Raw genomic sequence first — 23,144 nt, forward strand, 5'->3', positions numbered from 1 at the left:
TGGCCACCCAGAATGACGACGGTACTCGGTACTCGGAAGGCTGACAGGCGACCCCCCAACAAGACGACCAGCGCAATCAGTGAGCTCTGGGTTCAGTGAATGAGGTGGATGGAGAACTTCGAGGAAGACTCAAAAAAAAAAAAAAACCAAAAACCTCAGGCCTCCCACACACACCTGTGTGCAAGCCCACCTGTGCACACATGCACACAACACACACACACATGTAAAATGTTGGGGAAGCCAAAAACGGTTGGAACCATTTTCTTCCACACACCGAAAGAGAGGAGGCCCAGGAAAGTTCTAGCCTCCAGGATCCCTTTGACTGCCCAGCTACCGTGGGTCCCAAACTAGCTCTCCAAGAACATCCCATGCCGAGAGTCCCCCCCATCATCCCTTGCAAGTCAGGCTGACAACCTGAGTCCACTCCTCGGGACCCACATGGTAGGAGAAAAGAGCAGATTCCTCTGGGCTTCACCCACACCCCGTGTTTCACGCGCTTGTGCGCATACAAAGTAAATAAACAAAGCCCAGGCTCCGCCATGAAGAGCACTTGCTGCCTCTGCAGAGGACCCGAATTAGGATCCAAGCGCTCTTGCCAGGTGACTCACAACCACCTGCAACTCCGAAAGGGATCTCATGCCTCTGGCATCCGAGGGTGCCGGCACCCGCATGCCTAAACCTCCACACAGACACACATGCGTTAACATAATTTAAAATATTTAAAAAAAAACAATAACCAACAAAAACCTTACCACAAATAGAACAAGAGCTCTACAGACCACGTATATGAAACACCAGTGCTCCTGTCTTGGCATGGGTCTCTCCCACAGTCCCTCTGGTGTTCCCCCTTCAGTATCTCTCAGTATTATTCAAGCTCTAATAGAGAACTGATTCCTACACAAGACTCCTGCCCATCTCCCAACCTCTTCTCTCCTTTCTCCCTTGTCTCAATATTTAAGTTCAAGAACTCCAAACCCTCCCTCGCTCTCTAATGGTGTATTCTGGCTTTAGAGGTTCGAGACAGGATCTCACGTATTCCAGGCTGGTCTCAAACTCACTGCACAGGTTAGGGTGACCTTGAACTCCTCATCTCCCTGCCCCCACCGCCACCTCCCAGAGTGCTGGGACTCTAAGTGTGCCCCACCACGTGCCATCTGTGACGTGCCGGAGACCTAAAGAGGCTCTGTGTATGCTAGGCTAGCGCCCTACCAACTGAGCCGTATCCCCAGCCAATGTGGGATGTGTAACAATTAAAAAGATAAATCACTTTGAAACTGCCAGGTCAGAGGCAGCCATCGCATTTGGAGTCTCCTCCTTTCCGGCTGCGCTGAGAACCAGCCTCTACTGGAGCCTTTAACCCAGGAGGACGGCTTCATGGCTTGAGAGTCAGGGAGCATGCTGTCTTAAAGCACAAGCAGGGATTGCAGATTCTAACTACAGGCATCTAAGCCCCAAGTGAAGGGCAAAGAGAGGCCACCCATCCTGTACCCGTGTGGAGTCATCTACAGTAATAACGATGACAGGGGTGGGGGAGGAACCAGAGAGGAAGGAGAGGGAAGGAGAGACAAAAAGAAGAGGATGGGGAAGAAGAGGGGAAATGAAGAGGTGGAGGGAGAGGGAAACAAAAAGAAGGAAGGGGTCTAACTGGCTGAGGACATGGTTCAGGGTCTGCCAAGCACTCACAGAGCTCCGGGTTCCATCCTCAGTCCTGCATCCACGGGATATAGTAGCTCATGCCAAACATCCCAGCACTCAGGAGATCGGGGCAGGAGGATACAAGTTCGAGGCTATCCTGAGCTACAAGCCAGATCTTGTCTTAAGGGGAAAAAAATCTGTGGGGTGGGAGTTAAATATCTAAAGGTCATCATCGGAGCCAGAAGTATCTAATGAGAGTCAGTTCCCAGCTTGGCCCCCCTCCCACAAACATGTGTCGGTGCAGTCATGGGTTCGCCAGCTTCCCACTGTGCACATCGCCCCAAGGACCAGCTCACAGACCCACTCCCATGCTAGTGACTCCCTGGCTCCTCCACGAGCGCATGTTATGTTAAAGCAATTTTTAAGCTGGGTCTGGTAGCATGGACCTATAATTCCAGCACTAAGACGGGAGAGGCAGAAGGAGCAGGGGTTCAACGTCCTCCTCCGCTCCCCAGAAAAGCAGAGATCAGCCTGAGCCACTGAGATCCTGTCTCAAAGAAAAGGAAGGGAGGGAGAGAAAGAAGGAATGCTAAATGGGAGCCCTTCCCTGCACTCTATTTAAGTCCTAATCACGCTTTGTAATGAGAAGGTAAATGCTTAATCCAAAAGAGTAGACACTGGGCTGGGGAGACAGCTTGGTCGGTGAAGGGCTTGCTGTGGACACATGCATGGGGACCTGAGCTTGCTTGATCCAGACGTGGTGGCACACACTTCGAATCCCAGATCTTGGAGGATCCCTGGGACTTCATAGTCAGCCTCACATATGCAACAAGCACTCTAGTGTACACATACACACACACACACACACACACACACACACACACACATACACACCACACACACACACCACACACACACACACACACACACTATAATACTACTCAATATAATAAATTTCAGTATTTTTTTAAAAACCAAGAGGGACAGCACCTCATGAATGACAGACAAGGTTGACCTCTGACCTCCACACTTGCACACCCACGCACACTGGCACACGCACACACAAACATGAATACAAAAAAGGAAAAAAGGAGCAGCTATCAGACACCTCTACCCTGTCCCACTGCCTACCTCTGTCATCCACAGAGAAAGGGAGTCCATTAAGACTGAACTGTGATTTTTCTCAATGGTACTAGCTGAGTTAAACTATTTCTTTCTTTGTTCATTTGTTTTCAGGCAGGGTAAAAATAATGTGGATGGTCAATTCGTTGTTTTAGACACAGTCTCATAATACAGTCCAATCTGACCTCAATCCTCCTGCCTCAGCACCCCAAGTGCTGGGGATTACAAGCCTTGGCCACCACTCCTGGCTACCTTCTTTCTACAAAGCCTCTATCCCACACTCTCAGTGAAGGCTGGGTTGGTGGCAATAGTCACTTTCAGGGTCTGAGGAGAGGTGATGTTTTAGTGAACAATCCTAAAACGATTTTTAAAGGTGCCCCAGCTGTTTCGATTAAACCCCCAGCAAGCTTCCACAGACTCCGAAAATGCCACCTTTTCGAAGCCGCTCGCTCAGGGGCAGCCTTGGCGTCTGCCAGGACCCCTTGTATAGTTTAGAGAAGAAGCAAACAAATTCCATGACCTGGGTCCCATGGGTGAATGCTGAACTAGGTTAGGTACAAGGGAGCTGCCTGCCTAGCTGGAGGCCTGGAGGGTAGAGTCAGACTTCAGCCAACACCTCACAGTGCAGAATTAGCAAATCAAAACCAGCTCTAGGAGGTGGGGACTTCACTCAGTGACAGAGTACTCCCTGTATATGCATGCATGGCCTTGGTTTCATCCCTAGTGAGGCAAACTTAAAAATAAGGAAAATCAGGGCTAAAGAGATGACTCCAGAGAACCTGAGTCTACTTCCCAGCGCCCATGTCAGCTAGCTCACAAGTGCATGTTAACTCCAGCTCCAGGGAGATTCCATGCCTCTGGCCTCCAACACACCACATCACATACACAGGCACGCGCGCGCGCGCGCACACACACACACACACACACACCAATATATACATAAAAATAAGAAATTCATAAATAATAAAAAACCAATTCACATTCTGCTTACCACCTTACATAAATGAATAAATAAATAAAATAAGTAAATAGCTAAATAAATAAATGGTAAATCGCCCCCTCCAACACTCCAACAACCCCGACGGCAGCTGGAGCCTTGCTGTCCTGTTGGAGGGGACAACATGGCTTGCACCCCCCTTTAAGACAATTCCACACCAGATGGCTTTACAACCGCTGCTAAACTCCGATTCTGGTGGTTTTGTGTGTGCGGTTTGTTTGGTTTTTTTTTATTTTATTTTTAAGTTGATCTTTGCAACTGGGAGACAGCAGTAAGATGCAGAACACGAGTCTCCCCACGTGCAGAAATACTGTGGTATGGAGCACACGCACGGGGGTTAACACAGCCCCCGGTTCTCTCTACAGGTCTCAGGAACTCTGCAGCCCAGGCAGCACCTGGCCACTGCAGATGTAGTTAATACCACAGTTTACCAGACTTCACAGCCACAGACCACAGGGTCTCTCGGGTGCTATGTTTTGAACCCAGGAATGTCTCCTTTTTATGCTTTAAAAAAAAAAAGGACAATTAAAAGAAAAAAAAAAAGAATAGGCTGGGGCCTTGGGATGGCGCCCCAGTCTTGGCACCTAAGGAACTGCATGCAGACACCGCTTTCCCTAGAGCTAAGGAATGAGGCGCAAATGGGATCTCACAGGCTCCTGATGCAAAGGAACAGCTTTGAGAAGAAACGCCCCGGATGGGGGCCGAAGGTGCACGTGGCCCGCACTGTGGAATCAAGCCGCAGTGCTGGGTCCCGACTTAGCACCACCTGCCAGTGGGTCGAAGCATCCTGGGGACCTCCGGAGCCCTGAGACAGGACTAGAACTACCTGCTGCTGCCCAGGCGCCCTCAGACCAAGTCTGAGGAAGTTCACTCCCCAGAGCGCTGGTCTGGAGAAGCTGGGCAACCCAGCAAACCTGTCTTGCACTAGAGAGGCAGTCTACCTCTGCATTGAATCTGGATTAGTTCCAAAGCTTGCCACTCGGGGTCCCGGTGGGACTGCCTGAAGCCTCTAGGGTCACCCCCATGCGTTCCAAAACCACCGATCCTGCCCAAGGGGGCGAGCATCAGGGATAGGGGACAGGAGGTGGCGTGAACCATACCTCCCACCTCCCCCTATAGATCGCCATGACTCCTGCTTCCCGGAGACCAGGAAGACACTAAGGACTCCCACTTAGACTGCTATGCAGATCGGATCCCTGACACCCAGAGCTACCTTTCCCACAACCTGGGCGTCCCCGGGGGACGCGCAGTCCGGTAGCCACTGGCACCCAAGACTCCACGAGCTGGCACAGTCCTGGGATCCCCAAGAGTAAATCCAGGCCCTTCTGCAATTCCAGCATCCCTCACCTACCCTAAGCATCAAGAGAAATGGAGGTGGCACGGGTGATACCCCGGCCCTGAGAGGTGGGGTGCTTAGAGCGGGGCCAACAGGTCCGGGAGGCTCTTGTGGGCAGCACACCCGCCCACTCCGAGGCGCGCTAGGGTAGGGGCATCCGGGAAGGGACCATGGAAGCAGCGAGGGAGGCAAGGATGCAGGTAGGATGCGGGATGAGGACCGGGAGAGCGCAGCACTCACCTCTCTTGGAGCCCGGGCTCCGCTGCCCGGCTGCCCAGGCACCTCCTCCGAGGCCCGCAGGGAGGGGGCGACGCGAAACCGAGCGCTCAGCCTGGCGCTCACACGCGTCCCCGCGCGGGCATCCTTCCTCTCTGCCGCCGGCTCCCACGGCGTCCCCCACTCCGGTTGGGAGGCAGCTTTGCCCAACCCAGTGGCGCCCGGGAACCCTGTGCAAGTCTTTCCCTTGAGTCTCTCTGCTGATCTTTGCAGAGCCCGCGGTGATCCAGGCTGCTCCTTCCGACCCTGTCCTTGTCCTCGCCTCCCGTCTGGGGAAACGTGCGCCCCGCACCCCCTGCACCGAGCTCGCCTCTACCCCTCCCGCGCCCGCTGGCCGCGCGGGCTCAGCCCATGTGCGCGGCTGCCTCCTCGCTGCGCCCCGGAGCCCAGTGGCCGAGGCCCCGCCGGAGTTGCGCGCCCCAGAAACTCCATGCAGCTCCGGCCTCCTCCCCAGTGCCTCCCCGGCTCCTCCCGAGGAGAAGCCTAGTGATCTCTAGCAAAACGATCCCCTTCCACTCTTGCCTTATTCCTCCAAGGCTGGTTACTGGACTGACTTGGCCACCCCAGTCTCTCCCCGATTTTTCTCTTGGGATTAGGGAGCTCCCACCCCCACCCCCCAAAGCCTCTCCAATGGCTCCCTCCGTTTCCAGGCAGCACAACCTGAGGAACGCCTCGGTGCGCGCGCACTCTCCCTCTCTCTCTCTCTCTCTCTCTCTCTCTCTCTCTCTCTCTCTCTCTCTCTCTTACACACACACACACACACACACACACACACGTGCACGCTGCACACACAGGCAGACACACGCAAGGGGTGGCGAGCTGCAGCTTAGCAGCTGACCCCTCTTCCTCTCCACCCCAAAGAAGCTGCCCACGTTCACTTTCGCCAATTGCTTGTTTCTATTAAATACCTCAACCCCAACCCAAGCATGCCCACCCTCCCCTTAACTCCTTCCTTCCCAGTGCCCACAGTTACGCCAGGGTCACCAAAATTCATGGAGGGGGAGGGAAGAGTAGTCGGCGGAAAGGCTGCTAGTCAAAACTGGGATGAGAGCAAAATACTGCGGGTCATGCCTTCACAACGTCTAGGAAGGGCACAAGCATGCCCACCCAGCTCTCTTCCCGCATCTCTAGAGCCTCAGAAAGCGCAGCCCGTCCCCACTTCTATCAAGGTCATAATATAGATTCCCTAAGAAAGAATAGGCACCTGGACACAAGGTGTGAGTTGAAAACTTCACAGATGGTTTGCAGCCTAACCTGGAGTTGACTTCCTACGAAGTCTACACCCAGACAGGATTCTGGACCTCCCTTGCCTGGTACTTGAAGGACAGCAATTAGCTTCAAGTTACCACTAGGCCTTCCAGGAGGCCATCCAAGTGTCCAGGTCCCGACAAGATAGTCTTGCCACCAAGGGTAGTCTTATCAAAAAAACGATCAAAGTTCCAAGCGCCCCCTCCTCTCCACCCCCCACCCCACGCAAAAGGCTCCCATTGTCCCTTCCTGGTCCTGGTAGGGTGAGACAAGAAAGATTCACCCACCAAGCTGGTGCTAGCCAGTCTTTCCTGGCATCACCTTTCTGCCCAAGCTTCCAGGGTCTTACTCCCTACAGGGACCATGAATCCCGGCTCAGCAGCCCACACTACCAGAATCAAAGACGTGGAGAACATTCTTGCTCCCATCAGGAGCAAAATGGTAAAAGTCATCCTTAGCATTTCACCCAAAAACCTCAGCCATCAGCTCTCAATTGGCTGCTCCTGCTGCCAAGGGAGTCTGGGCACGGGCGCTGCCAGCCAGTCCCACCAGTTCCTGAGGATCCTCTCCCCTGTCTGTGCCTCCTGACCTGTCACCCGAGCCGTCAGTTTTGGAGTCCCCATGGTGCTTGCTACTAGTGACACACCTTTGACATTTAAGATTTCTTAGCACTCTGGATGGTGGTGGCGCATGCCTTTAATCCCAGCACAGAGGCAGGCGTTTCTCTGTGAGTTCGAGGTCAACCTGGTCTACAAGAGCTAGTTCCAGGACAGCCAGAGCTGTTACACAGAAGCCCTGTCTTGGGGGGCGGGGGGGAAGAGGGGATTACTATCTTTTTATGTCCCGACTTTCCCTCCCAAATTGTCTTGTAGCATTCTTGGGAAACCAGGTGAGCTCTGTGTGTGTGTGTGTGTGTGTGTGTGTGTGTGTGTGTAGTGTGTGTAGTGTGTGTGTGTGTGTGTGTTTGACTGATATGTATAGAAAGGATTTCCATTGAGAGCAATAAATAAGCCAGGTGTGGTGCACATCTGTCCTCCCAGCACTCGGGAGGTGGAGGCGGAAAATCTGGAATCAGAGGTCAGTCTGCTACTACTGAGTTTCCAGGCCAGCTCGAGCTACTATGTGAAACCTAGTCTAATAGAGTGGGGGAAATCTCAGCACATCTCTTTGTGTGAGGGTGTGTGGGTGTATATAAGTATGCGGAGGCTAGAGGACCCCATAGATGCTACTTCTCAGTTACCATCCGCCTTGTTGTTTTTGAAACAGGGTCTCTATTTTCACTTGTCAGCTACACACCGGTTGGTCAGAAAACTCCACCTGCATGTGTCCACCTGCATGGGGCTGGGATTACAAGCGTATACTGCCATAACCGCGCAGGTTTTTGCATGAGTTCCTGGGATAGAAGTCAGGTCCTCTCCTCTCCTGCCTGAGAGCTGCCATGTGCCTATCTAGCGGGCATCTTCCTATGTAATTGGTCCGTGAATTCCTGAGGTCACCCTGCCTCAGCCTCCTGTGCACCAGAATGGCAGGTGTATGTCACTACTCCCAGCTGTGAGCCATAAAAATCTGTAGACCTTTGAAGAAAGTGACTTTAAGGATAGAATACAGGTCAGCAAAGCCCAGTGACAAAGCTACACACACACATACACACACACACACACACACACACACAGAGAGAGAGAGAGAGAGAGAGAGAGTTCCTAGCAGGGGGTGGGCATGAAGAATCAGTCACACGACCCAAGTGGGACACACCTGACAAAAATTCTCATTCTGTCCTCCCCACTGCCTATGGACAAGTTATTTGTTCTTTCTGAATCTTGCCATCCTCATCTGTAAAATGGGAACGATACTGACATCTACCCCTTTAAGGTCTTTGTAAAGAATAAATGCCACCCTGTGAACTAACCGTATACTAAGGGTCACTCAGCGCCAAGCCTAGAGTAAGCTTTCACAAGCCTGGGCCTTGGTCACCATGTTGTGAAAATTCTTACCCTGGGCACATCTGCCCCCCTTCACATTGTCCCAGAGTTCACCCTGGGGAACCAATGACTTTATTAGATCTACTTAGAAAGCATGAGTGAGGGGGTAACTGACAAGACTGTGGGGGACCCCCAAACAGTCATAGCAAGGAGTCTTTACCCAGCTTAGATGATGATTTCCCTATAATTATATAAATGGAGCCCTAGTTTAATTAACCCTCCCTAGACTATACACCCTAGGACAGTGGTTCTCAAACTTCCTGGTGCTGTGACCCTTTAATACAGTTCCTCCGTTGGGGTGACCCCCAACCATAAAGTTATTTCCATTGCTACTTCATAACCGAAATTTTGTCACTGTTATGAATCATAATGTAAATATTTTTGGAGTTAGAGGGTTGATGTGGGGGGGGTCATGACCCACAGGTTGAGAACCACTGCTCTAGCACTTTTGAGACCTCATAGACTACCCAAAGATAGGGCCAAATTGAATACAAATAGCCCCTGGGAGCAGTGGTTGGGATCTCAGAAGAGAGTTTAATGGCCCTTCTGGAATGGAACACCGACAGTCAACAAGCACACTCTTGCTCACAAGCACAACTGATCTGATTAAGAGGGCAGCTGTTTGCACATGTTTTACAAGTCATGTTTTACAAGGAGTTAACACATATCAAAGATGCGACCTGGAGAACAAGGAGTCAAGGGTCTGTCTCCTCAGGATACAAAGACATCAAGAACTGGAGGAAAGCAGCAGACTTTGGGGATCAGAGTCAAAGAGGCATTTCTCACCATCCTCACCAACTGCAGCTATGGCAAGAGCTCCAAGTAACTGGAACACATACAGGTCTGGACACTTGTTTAACTTTTATTGTATAAATAGAACATGCATAAACGTGTAATATACATACATATATATACACACACACATTTTCTAGTAAAATAAGAGCTGGGGACTTGGCTAAATAACAGAGCCTAGAATCCCCCAGTGAGAGTCTGGGGTGTGGCTCAGTGGTAGAGCCCCTGCCTAGAATCCCCCAGTGAGGGGCTGGGGTGTGGCTCAGTGGTAGAGCCCCTGCCTAGAATCCCCCAGTGAGGGGCTGGGGTGTGGCTCAGTGGTAGAGCCCCTGCCTAGAATCCCCCAGTGAGGGGCTGGGGTGTGGCTCAGTGGTAGAGCCCCTGCCTAGAATTCCCCAGTGAGGGGCTGGGGTGTGGCTCAGTGGTAGAGCCCCTGCCTAGAATCCCCCAGTGAGGGGCTGGGGTGAGGCTCAGTGGTAGAGCACCTGCCTAGAATCCTCCAGTTATGCTCAGGGCATAACTCAGTGGTGGAGCACTTGCCTAATATGCACAAGACCCTGACTCCATCCCAGTCATAAAGAGATGTTTTGCCAGTTACAGAATGGAGGCTGAAATCAAAACAGAACAAAATGAATGGCAGGGACTTGGTTTCATCACACATTTGAAGCCGCAGTTAGCATTGATCATTGTCCCCAGTCTAGAGAAACACAGCCCTGAAGGAGAGAGTAACTTCCTTGCTCTGCCTGGCTTTGGGATTCTGTGAGGTACATGAGACACTGGACAGTCGGGACAATCTCAGCAAACACCGCACGATCGGGACAGTTCTCCCTCTTTCTGTTTAGTCTTTCCTTATTTTGTTTTCCCATTGACTGGCAGATCTACTCCAGTACTCCAGACAGTCGGGAGCAGACAGCGACGAAGGGGTCTGCCAGGCTCTGTAATTGGGAATTTTAAAAAAAAAATTCAGACCATAGAAATGGTCTACCCAATAAAGGCATTTTAGGCCAAGTCTGATGACTCAGGCCCAACAGGGTAGAGAACAAAAAACAATCTGACCCCTGAAAGTTATCCTCTGACACATGTTATCCTCTGACACATGTTATCCTCTGACACATGTTATCCTCCGACACATGTTATCCTCCGACACATGTTATCCTCTGACACATGTTATCCTCCGACACATGTTATCCTCTGACACATGTTATCCTCCAACACATGTTATCCTCTGACACATGTTGTTATCCTCTGACACATGTTGTTATCCTCTGACACATGTTATCTTCTGACCCCCACACGTGTGCCAGAGCACAGGTCCTGGTGTGAACATGAGTAAAGCAAGAACCTGTGGTGCTGTGAAGCATGATGGAAGTCCTCAGTGTCACGCCCAGATCCGGGGCCCCTCTTTTGTCCTCGCTCTTTGTCTTCATCTCAAGCCCTCTCCCTCCCCACCTCTCTGCTCTGATCCTGCTTCTCTTGTGACCAGATTCGGGCTGCTGGCCGTGTTCAGTCAACTTTCTCGCTCTGCTCTAGACTGTTCCAGACGCCTCTGGCTGTGCTCTCCTTCGTGTTTGCAATAAAAACCTTCATACCATGGAGCGGCCATGTCTTCAGGTAGTGCACTCCAAGTAGAAAGCAAGAAGTGAGTTTTTCTAGATGCTTATGATTAAAAGCATACATACAGGGAGAGATTAATTAAGATACTCTGGGCTTGGAAAGGTGGCTCGTGGGTATAATACCTGCTGCGCAATGGTGAGGATCTGAGTTCAGATCCCCAGAGCCCATGTATCACATCTGTAACCTCTATGAGACTCCTACCATGAGATGGGAGATGAAGACAAGAGAATTTCTGGAAGATCACAGGGCAGCTAGCCTGGTGCACACTGCAGCTAGCAGCAGAAGACAGACTCTGTCTCAAAAAAGACCGAAGGCTGGGAACTCTGGCCACCACCGCACCACACACAAATGTATATGTGTCTACATAAATACACATGAAGACCGTACATTCACACTTACACAAATGTTTATATACTTACACAAACACACATGAGAACCATACATATATACATACACACACATGTATATGCACATACATAAACACACATGAAGACCATACACACACAAATGTTTACGCACCTGCACAAACACACATGAAGATCATACACACACACATATACATACACACAAACGTGCATGCACCTATACAAACACACATGAAGACTGTATACACACACACACACACACACAAATGTACACGCACCTATGCAAATACGCATGAAAGCTGTATTTAGATTTTTTCTGGTTTGGTTTCTGTCCAGTTTCCACTTGGATTTTTAAAGTGTTTATTTTATTTCTATTTATGTCCATGTGTTTACATGTTTGTGGTGCCTGAGGAGACCAGAAGAGGGCGTTTAGTCCCCTGGAGCTGGTGTTACAGGCTGCTGTGAGCCACCCAACGTGGCTGCTGGGAACTGAACTCAGGTCCTCTGCAAGAGCAGCAAGCACTCTTGACTGCTGAACCAGCTCCTCAGTCCCATTATGTTCTGTCCTTTTTAACTTAGGGGGCACGCTCACACACACCACAGTGCACATGTGAAGGTCAGAGGACAGCTTGTAGGAGGGGGTGGTTCTTTCCTTCCACCATGTTAGTTCCACAAGATTACTCTGTGACAGGACAGTTAGTGAAGGAGCTATATGGGCTCAAATGCAGACAATTCTTTTAACTTCTAAAATAAAGGGGAAAAGGTATATGCCAAGTGTCATAGCACATACCAGGAATCCCAGCACTTAGGAGGCCGAGGCAGGAGGATTGCTACAGTCGAGGTCAACTTGGGATATATAGCAAGACTGTGTGTATAAAAAAAAAAAGACAAAGTAGGGAGGGGGAAGAAGGAGGGGATGTGGAGAAGGAAGAGGAGGAGACGAGGAGAAATGCAGGGGGGAGGGGCTGTGGGAACTCCTTCAGCCAATAGCCTTTATTAAGATACTGGCCCACTTGGAGCGTAGTCTCATGTACTATAAATGCAGACAAAAAGCATGTGCAGGCCTCTTCGCTGCTGGATTCAGTTCCATTCCCAGCACACGCAGAGGTCTGCAGACTGCTATCCTTTCTGTGAGTTTATCGCCAAATAAACAAACCTTATTATACTCCATTCCGGGTTATTGTGGAACTCTTTTGAAGGCCAACAAATTGGCACCCAGCATGGAGCCCAAATGCAGGACACTGAGATTAAGAGTCTCATGCTCTACTGACTGAGCTAGAGGGAAATCCCACATCAGGGGAAGGAGGAGGAAAAGGAGGGTGAAAACTTGTTACATAGCTTAAGATTGCGTGAATTCCTTCTCCTCCTCCCTCAACCACCCAAGTGCTGGGACTATAGGCATGTGCCCTCACTTGCAGATAGAAATGCTTTTCCTAGGTGCATCTGGAAGTTTCCACCCATGCTCACATGGTGAATGTTTTCCTTCACCACAGCTTGAGTCCTGTGTTACACTCCCAGTACCAGGATGCTTGGCAAGGGATTAATTTCAGTGGAATAGTAAATTCACACGTTCGGCCTTCTTCTCAGTAATTAAAAAAAAAATGAAACAGAATCCATAAATCTAAAATGACATAGTGATTGTGTGTTTTTGTGTATATGTGTGTGTTGTATATGTACAATGATATGCTTGTACATGAGCCCATGTGTGTGCCCATGGAGACCAGAGAAGGACATCAGATCTCCCCTCTCTCTTTCTCTCTCTCTCTCTCTCTCTCTCTCTCTCTCTCTCTCTCTCTCTTTCTCTCTCTCTCTTTTTCTCTCCCTCCCTCCCTCCCTCCCTCTCTCCCTTCCTCTCTCCCTCCCTTATTCCTTAAGGTAGAGTAGCTACCAGAACCTGGGCCTCATTGGGAGATTTTTGCCCAGGGAAATCACAGATGTCCTGGGGTTACATGCACACGTGGGAACGTGCCTGGCTTTGTTACCTGTGTGATGGACTCAGAACTCAGTTCCTGCAGGCATTACTGCTCATTGAACCATCTCTCCACACTCCCCTCCACCCTACCCAGTGCATGTCGATTCTAAAAAAAAATCTTACAGGGCCAGTGAGATGGCCCAGTGGGAAAAAGTGCTCACCATGCAAGCCTATTGGCCTGAATTTGACCCCTGGAACCCTCATCAAGGTAGATGGAGAAAACCAACTGCACAAAGTTGTTCTCTGACCTACAACACATACACACGCATGCACGCACACACGCACACAATGACATGAGTTCATACATGTTGCACACAATTACAATAACAACAATAAATTTTAAATTTTAAAAACATTTTATAAAGGAGGGAAAGAAGGAATAATGGGTTTTCTTGTAGAAGAAGGCATTTTACTCTTTGATTGCTTTTTGGTTTTTTTTTTTTGTATGTGTGTTTGTTTTTGCTTTTACATGCAGAGGGATTCAGCAAATTAATGTACAAGACATAACGGAAATGTAGAACCATTATTTTCAACCTCAAAAGTAGTAACCAATCTATGCAAAAATTATCCATGGATGCAAACATCATGGGGTAGGGAGTTGCCTACTGCCTATCTACTTGCTTAAAGTTCTCTGCTGCAGAATCACCTTTACATTGTCTGATGGTTGGAATGAAAGATAAGAGGGAAGGGAAGAGAAAAAGAGAGAATGGGTGAAAGTATTTGTGTAACCTCCCAAAATTTAAAGTGCACAGGTATCAAAAAATAAATAAAAATAAATTTAAAAATGATGATGGGGCTGGAGGGATGATTAATTGGTGGAAAGCACTTGCTGCTCTTCCAGAGGATCTGAGTTCGGCTCCCACACCTATATAAGGTGGCTTACAATTGCCCATTTTTCCAGCTCCTGGGGAATCTAATGCCCTCTTTTGGTCTCTGAGGGCACTGCACTTACACGCATGCATATACACACATGCATATGCCCATATGCATAAATAATAATTTTAAAATTGAAGTAAATCTTTAAAACACACAGGTACTATCTGGTCTCTTACAGAGCAGTGCACCTGCCTCTGAATTTGGTAAAGATGCCCGGAGGATAGGTGTGTTAGTTTACCATTATGGCGGCAAATAGCTGAGATGCAGCAACTTTAAAAAGCTAAAAGTCCGTGCTTTGGCCCACAGTTTTAGAGGTTTGTGTCTACGACTGCTATGGTCCTGGTGCTTTAGGTTTGTGTCAAACCATTGTATCACGGTGGCCAAGAATGCCTGCTTACTTTGTGGCCAAGTATGAAAAAGAGTAAGAGGTTTGGGACTGGGGGTGTGGCTCAGTGGGTAGAGCACTTACCTAGTGCGAATGAAGCCCCAGGTACCATCCCCAGCATCACATTAGACAGGAATGGTTATGTGAGCCTCTAATCCCAGCACTCAAGAGGCAGAGGCAGGAAGTTCTGAAGTTCAAAGTCATCCTTAGCTACATAGTAGGTTCAAGGCCATCCTGATCGTCTCAAAAGAAAAGAAAAAAGAAACAGAAGTTGCGAGATGGCTCAGAGTGTAAGAGCTCTTGCTAAGCAAGCTTGTGGACATGAGTTCAGATCCCAGCACCTGGGTAAAAAGCCAAGTGCAGCTTCGTTCGTCCTGTAATCAGTTGTGGGTGGGAAGGGGCAGAAATAAGGGCTTTGCTGGGGCTTGATGGCCACCAGGCTAGCTCCAAACTCAATGAGAGCTCCTGTTTCGAAGACACAAGGCAAAGAGGGATTGAGTAGAATGCTTGTGGCCTCCTCTAACTTCCATGTATACCTCTGTACACACGTACACACATGCCATACACACACACATACACATACACACACACATGCCATAGTATCACACAGTGGAACAGTGATTCCACAGTTGCATTTTCATGATTATATAATTTACCGAGGTCTATCAGGGTGTCTCAAGGACAGTAGACTGGGGGAAAGGAAGAAGAAGAGAATACAAGCAGAGAGAGTTAGGTGGGTCTAGGCATCGTGGGACCCTCAAGAGGAGCCTGGACTAGGAGGATCTTTGTGAATCTGAGGCCAGCCTGGGCTACACAGCGTGACATACTGTCTGGGGAAAAACAAGAGTTGAGCAAAAGTAAAGCCTCCTTGTTTTGCAGGGGAAAAAGCCCAATAGAAAGATTGCATTTCAAAGTGTTTAACTGAAAGAATGCAAGTGCAAATGTGTGAAACTGTGAACCGACTTTATAATTAAAGTGGAACAAAAATGTGCACAGTATATGTCAGAATTCACCAGAGAGGGGAAAAATTTGAAAGCGCATATGATTTTAAAAGGCAAATGCATATCAAATTCACTTTGAAAAAGAAAAGTGCACCAGATTAGGTAGAAGAAATGTAATAAAATAAAATGACTGACGACAGCCACTCACTGAGGGAAACAGCTGGCTAGATGCTGCTGAAGGACCCCTTGAGGAGGCATCCTGGTGCCCACCTGTTGCCCAGGGCACAGGAGGCTGAGGTGAGATGATCCTGAGTTCCAGGCAAGGCTGAGCTGCACAGTGAGTTCTGGGTTAGCCTGGATTACAGAGTCGTCTCCAAAACAAAACCAAACAAAAAGAACACCAGTAACTATTTGGGCATTGGTGGCGCACACCTTTAATCCCAGCACTTGGGAGGCAGAGGCAGGCATGGATCTCTGCAAGTTCGAGGCCAGCCTGGTCTACAAAGCAAATTCCAGAATAACCAGGACTGTTACACGGAAAAACCCAGTCTCGGGGGAAGAAGTAACTAATCTGGTAATGACTTAGTTAGTTAGTCAATTAATGAATAGGTTAGTTTGTTAGTTAATTTAATTAGTTCTTCGTTAGTTGGAAAATTCGTTATTTGGTGGTTGATTAGTTATTTAATTGCTATTTGTCAGTGAAAAGTGGCAAATTCTTTGTAACACATGCTATGAATTAGAATGCACAGGTTCTTACATTGTGACATTGGTTTTATAAGAATGTCTTCTAGGGGGCAGGTGAGATGACTCAGGAGCTTGCCACCAAGCCTGACAAGAGTTTGATCCGGGAACCCACAGAGTGGGAGGAAACTGACTTCTGCAGATTGTTCTCTGACTTCTACAGAAATGCACAGAAACACACACACATCAGTACATATATATGTGTATGTGTGTATACAATATATATACACCTATTACACACATACACACACCATAAATGTAATATTGTGAATATATGTGTGTGTGTGTGTGTGTGTGTGTGTGTGTGTGTGTGTGTGTGTGTTTAAGGATGCATCTGGAGCTGGAGAAATGTCTCCGAAATTAAGAGCATTTGCTGCTCTCGCAAAAGTTCAATTCCCATCACCCAGGACAGGAGATTCACAACCTCCTGTAACTCTAGCCCCAAAGGATATGGCACCCTCTACTGGTCTTAGCAGGCATTGCATTCACGTGTACGTGTGTGTGTGTGTGTGTGTGTGTGTGTGTGTGTGTGTGTGTAAAAAATTAAAATAAAAAACTTAAAGTGCACTTCACATATGTATCTGCAGAAGGATGTTCTTGGAAATACTGTGATTTCTGAAAGAATAGAAAAAAATAGTGTTAATAAATATAATTCCCACTAAAATTTTCTCATTTAATAAAATGCTTGAAAATATCACAAGCAAGGTTTCTATGAAGTGTAGAGATTCCAAACAAACTAACTAAAAAGAGGACCTCACAGCAGTGTTAAATGCACATATAGCCTCCAGTTTACAAGGAGCTTCAATGCAGAAGCTTTCCAGTCAGTTCTTTGGATGTATGACTGTATGTGTGCACACTCATGCAACAAGTTGACGTTTCACTTTCAATATAATACTCAATAAATTCCATGAGCGATCCTACAATTTGTTATAAAATAGGATTTTGTTATACGATTTTACGGAACAACGGTGTGATTTGGGTGTTCAGAACACATTTCAGATAAGTAAACCAGGTTAAGCTGTGATGTGCCATAAATTAGGAGAATTAAGTACAGCTCCCACTGAACACATTTTCAGCATGTGGAGGGTTTATTAGGATGCGCAATGGTGGTTTTAATTGTCAGCTCTACACAATTCAGAATCACCTGGGAAGAGAATGTCGATGGGGTGTTGTTCTAGATCAGATTAATTTGTGAACATGTCTGGGGGGATTGTCTTAATTGTGTTCATTGCACTGGAAACACCCTTCCTAGGAGTGGGCGGCACCATTCCCTAGGCAGAGGATCCTGGAGTGTCTAAGTGCAAGGGCAACCTGTATCCAGATATCCGTGCATTAATCAGTTTTTCTCTCTGCTCCTGATTGTGGATGTGACTAGTCGCTTCAAATTCCTGCCTTGTTTTCCCCACCATGATAGACTCTAACCTGGGACTGTGAGCCAGAGTCTCCCCTAAGTTGCCCTGTGTCAAGGCATTCTATCACAGCAATAAAAATGAAACTAGGAGGAGAGGGGAAAGCCATTATAAGTTGAAGGGCACCTGCCATCCCATGGCACAGAAACTACTCAATTTGTATGCTTCCATTTATATGCACAAAGAAACCAATTCTAGAAGAACATTAACTCAACTTTAGCAGTGGTATTCTATGGCCTGAAGAACTGGGAAAGGTTTGTGTGTGTGTGTGTGTGTGTGTGTGTGTGTGTGTGCGTGTGTTGGGGGGTATATAAACAGACTCTGTATTGTTACATTTTTACACAATAAAGAATTTGTCTGGTTTTTGGCCTGGATTTATTTTAGTTTGGTCTTGGAAGTGTAGCGGGGTGGGGAGAGGTGAGGCCGGAGAAATGACTCAGCAGATTTAAGCATTTGCTTGTTCTTGCCAACACCTATGTTGGGCAGCTCACAACTACCGGTAACTCCAGTTCCAGGGATGCTAGTGCACATACAAAAAAGTAGACACACGCACACCCACAAAGTTTTAATTAGTTGCTTTTTAAAGGACTCTGCCATGCTGTGAGGTATCAAGTCTCCATTGCCCACCACCATGAACTCTGCCATCCCATCCCAGGCATAACTGACCACAATCCTTCAAACTGTGAACCAAAATGAAACCCTTCCTTAAGTTGTTTGTGGAAGGAGTTAGCCATAGCAATGAGAAAAGTAACAAATATGCAAAGGAAAGGAACTATTGTCCGAGTGAAACTATGTATCGAAGCTCAGTAGCACTTCCTGGCTGCTGACCGCTATCTCATGCTGAGACAGTAAGATGCCCTGATACTGCCAGGCCATGGAAGCTCTCTTCACAACCTAGAATTCATGCTCAGGTCTCACTGAACAGGGTCATTCCTAAATTGTCCCCTGATGTTGTACTTTCATTTCTGTGGATGTGATTAACATACTGATGAGGAGCGGTTTAGGGGAGAAAGGCATTTATTCAGCTTCCAACTCCAGATGACAATCCACTGTAACTGAGAAGTTAGAGAGGCAGGAGCTTGAAGCAGCTAGCTCTAGCATATTCACAGTCAAGCTCAGAGGGAAATGAATGCACCCAAGCTAACTTCTAGCTCTTGCTCAGGTGGCTTTTTCCATTAACTACAGGTAGTATTCTTGCCTAGGGAATGGTGCCGCCCACAGTGGGTTAGGTCTTCCCATATCAATTATCAAGTCAGACCTCTACAGACGTGCACATACGTTACCCTTTTCTAGACGATCCTGCAATTTAAACTTTCTTCCCAAGAGATTCTAGGCTGTGTCAAGTTGACAGTTAAAAACTAACCCATCATAGCCATGGTTCTAAGGACAGTGGGCACCTGGGTTCTGTGAGTCACTTATTGACCTTGAGGGGATCGTGAAAACCCCCCCAAATTCATAGCAAGTCTGTCAATCACGTAAGTGGCCTGAGAACGTGAACTTGACATCCTTCATTTGTGAGAATTATACTAACAGTTTTGATTAATGTCAGAATCCAGCCACAGGAGATTAGCAGGGGCTGAGACAAAATAACAACCAGTTACTTCTTTTGAGGTAGACACAATAGTTTTCAGTGAAAGAACAGATACTGTAGACCACTTCACATAACAAGATGATGGACTATACAATGTAAATATCAGACATAACATAATTCAAGACGAGAGTTATTAAACAGGACAGAGAGTCATTTAGTCTGGGCGAAAAGTGCAGCCAACCATGGAGATTTCTAGAATGTACCATTCTGCAACAAATAACCTAACAAGGAATCAATTGGAATACTATTAGAAACCATATGGGAACTCACTTAAATATCAAGTTACAAAAATATGTATGCACCAAAATCGATACCTTTCTCACCTATGAAAATAACAAGGTGTAAAATATATTGAAAACCAAGGATTTTTTTTCATTTGCAATAGCAATAGAATGTTCAGTCTATACAGAGAGAAATTTAAAACTCTCTTAAGATACATAAAAGGACCCTTGAACAAAAGGAAAAGAGAACAAAGGAGCATACCTGGTTGCTAATACTTTTAAAACAACAGCAGAGCTCCCCAAATGAACTTCAGAGTGATCACAGCTGAAATCCCAGTGGGATTCTGTGAAGGTCCATGCCTACGGTCAACTCAGTAAGCTCCACGGTCACCTGAGAGATGAACCTCTGGGTACATCTCTGAAGGATTATCTTGATTAAGTTAACCGAGTTGAGAGGACCCTGTCTGAGTAAGGACAGCATCATGCCATGGGCTGGTGTCCTGAACTGAACAAAACAGAGAAAAAGCAAACTGAGCACCAGCATCCATCTCTCTCTGCTTCCTGACTGTGGATGCCACGTGACCAGCTGCCTCACGATACTGCCACCAAGCCTTCCCCACTGTGAGGGACTATACTCTTGAACTTTGAGCCATAATCAACTCTTCCTTCCTTAAGTTGCTTTTGTCGCGTGTTTTTATCAGAGCAACAGGAAAGAAACTAAGATATTCATGTAAGAATCGGATCAAAAGTTTCTAGAATTCACCTGTAATATTCAATATTTATGAAGATGTAACATAATCAAGGCAGAAGGAGGAACTGCACTTGGTATTAAATATACATTAATTCTATGGCAATTAAAATTATGGCTCTCTCTATAATTGTCATAGTAATTCAGGAAAAGAAATAAAAATATTTGGGATTATTATCTGGTTCTACATCTCTTTTTGAAATGTGATCTCTGAAAGGGAAGGACACTCTCCCTTTCAATCTCTTTGTTTCTTTTTTTTCTTCCTCCCTCCCTTCCTCTTTCTCTCTCTCTCTTTTTTCTTCCTCCCTCTTTATTTCTCTCTCTTTCCCTCTTTGTAATTCCAACACTCAGGAAATGAAGGCAGAAGGATCAGGAGTTCAAAATCATCCTCAACTACATAGTTTGAAGGTAGCCATGTTACATGAGATCCTGTCTCAAACAAACAAAAACACCAGTGATAAAAGGCCAATGTAATAATTGGCTAACTATATAAAATGAAAAGTAAATTTGTTTCTAAAAATCACTAATAATCAAATAACTATTAATATAAGCTATGAAGATATCCCATTAGATTGGCACAATTTAAAACTATGGAGAAAATCCAGTATGAGAATATATGAGCATGTATCCTCTTATACAGTAATGGTCAACTGTATGTAATCATTTAAAAAGAGAAGCGTGTTACTTTTAGCATTGTGACAAAATAGCTGTCCAAAGTAACTTACAGAAAATGGTTGACTTTTGGCTCACAGTTCAAGGCAGTCACTCATGGCAGATGATGCAGCTGGCCATATCGCACCCACAGTCAGGAAGTAGAGAGATGAATGCTGCTACTCAGGAGACTTCTTCCTTTAAACTTAATTCAAGATCCCAGCCCATGGGGTACTGCCACCCACATTCAAAGCGGGTCCTCACCCCTCTGCTAATCCCACCTGGAAACATCTTTATAGACATGCCCAGGGATATGTCTCCTAGGTGATTCCGAATCCCATCAAGCTGACCATCGAGATTTGCCATCCTCGCGTTTTAGTATTTTTACCAACCCTCAACAGAGAAGCTTGTGTTTGCAATGGAAAGCAGATGGTGCAGACTCAAACAAGTGCTCAGAGTGCAGAAAGTAGACTATTGAGTTCCCATCCATAATGGGGCATCTACATCACAAACCCCAAGATTCAGGGACCCTTAGAGAAGCCTGTGAGAGCTGGAAGATTGTTCTGGGGAGGGTGCTGCCATGAAACGGTGTCTTCTGGACGTGACAGGGTCATTACACTCACGAACTCACGGAGTTGTAGTTGCCTACACAAGACCTGCAGAAGAACAAGCCAGGAAACATTCCGGCATGGAGGGAGTGGGGTTCACGAGCCCCTGTCCCTAACTGAGATCTTACGGTGACAGCTGCTTATTTGTTTTCAGGGGTGTGGTCTGTAGGTTGGCCATGCCTGTGGGGTAGTGAGGCGTGAGGATCAAGGAGGGCTGAAGGTAAATATGATCAAAATATATTGGATTCAATTCTCAGTGAGTAATTTTTAAACCCTGAGACATAAATCAAATTTCAAAACAGCTTGTCCAACCTAATACTTTTATTCAAAGTCATACACAACTAAGTTTTATGCAGATGGCCCAGAAATTTCTTTCTTAGAATAACAGCTAATAAACAAGGTATTCGAAGGTTCACAAAATATATGTCCTAAAGTATTTACAGAGCGCTATTGAGGATAGTTCCAAACTGGAAGCTACCCAGGTGCCCATCAACAGGAGCCTGGGTAAATAAATCATGATATGAACGGAGAACATGCCGCATCAATAGCTAACAGCCTGTAAACACTGGGGGATCTTTACTAATTGAATGAAAGAGAGGTGATAAAGCCAGATTCATCTTTATGTTCATACTTAACAAAGTTAAAAGCAGGGACCACAGCGGTCTATGTCACTAGACGTCAATATAGTTCCGTGGCTTTTGCGGATGGGATTGGCTGCTTCTGAAACAACACAAAGATGACTTGGAAGGGTCTGGATGAGAGCTCAGGAGATAATTACTTAGCACCCAGATGGAAAACAAGTCGCACAGAGGTATGCACTTGTAATCCCAGCACTGGGGAAAGAGAGACTTGAGGGTCCCTGGGGCCCACTGGACAGCCAGCCTGCCTGACTCAGCAAGTTCTAGGCCACTGAGAGACTGTCTCAATAAAGGGGAGAGGGAAACACCTCAGCCCCAATCACCCCCCACACATACCAAACATAACTTAGGATGCTGGAGATATTTTCTTAGCTAATTGGTGCTGGTAGCATGAATCCATGGTTTACGAAAAATTGCAGGATTATAGCCTGCACAATTCCATTAACATTTATTCTTATTTATATGTGTGTGCGTGTATTTCTGTGAGGGACTGTCACACGTGGGCAGGCATGGGCAGAGACCAGAAGAAGGCATAAAACTCCCTTGAACTGGAGCTGCAGGCACTTATGAGTCACCGGCCAAGGACATCGGGGACCAAACCACTGTGACATTTCTCCAGACTAACCAGTGCACTTCCCTGCATACTCCCTGCATATGAAGCATATATAAGCACAGAGAGATAACAGAAAGGGTGGCAGCAGAAGGTAGTCATAGGTTGTTAAGTGGAAAGACGGGGGTCCAGCATGATTTTGACTCCCTTCTGTTTGCCTAAATCATTCAAATTCTCCCAGCTGAGTGCATAGTAAGGTTACATTCAGAAAGGTGGAAACAGGTGGATCCCTGGAACTCACTGACCACCAAACCTAACATAAGCAGTGAGTCCCAGGACAATGAGAGACCCTATGTCAAAAGACAAGGTGGATGCCAACACTCACTCACCATTTGAGATTGTGGCTTGGCTTAGTCACTGTTCTATTGTTGGGAAGAGACACCGTGACC

At 47.0% G+C, this 23,144-nt stretch overlaps 1 protein-coding gene across 13 annotated transcripts in view; it reads right to left on the minus strand.

The window, feature by feature from the left end:
• Positions 1-23,144, minus strand: part of Caln1 (calneuron 1) — a 474,585-nt gene that overhangs the window by 382,090 nt on the left and 69,351 nt on the right. The window contains exon 1 of one of the 13 annotated variants that reach the window (XM_048433764.3): positions 5,331-5,662. The exons of the other annotated variants lie outside the window; for them this stretch is intronic. The gene's annotated coding sequence lies outside the window, so the exon portion shown is untranslated. Of the gene's footprint in view, positions 1-5,330; positions 5,663-23,144 lie in introns of those variants that run through there. 13 annotated transcript variants of the gene reach the window in all.

The sequence above is a fragment of the Myodes glareolus genome, chromosome 2 (assembly GCF_982192425.1).
Source record: "Myodes glareolus chromosome 2, mMyoGla1.1, whole genome shotgun sequence".
Lineage (NCBI taxonomy): Eukaryota > Metazoa > Chordata > Mammalia > Rodentia > Cricetidae > Myodes > Myodes glareolus.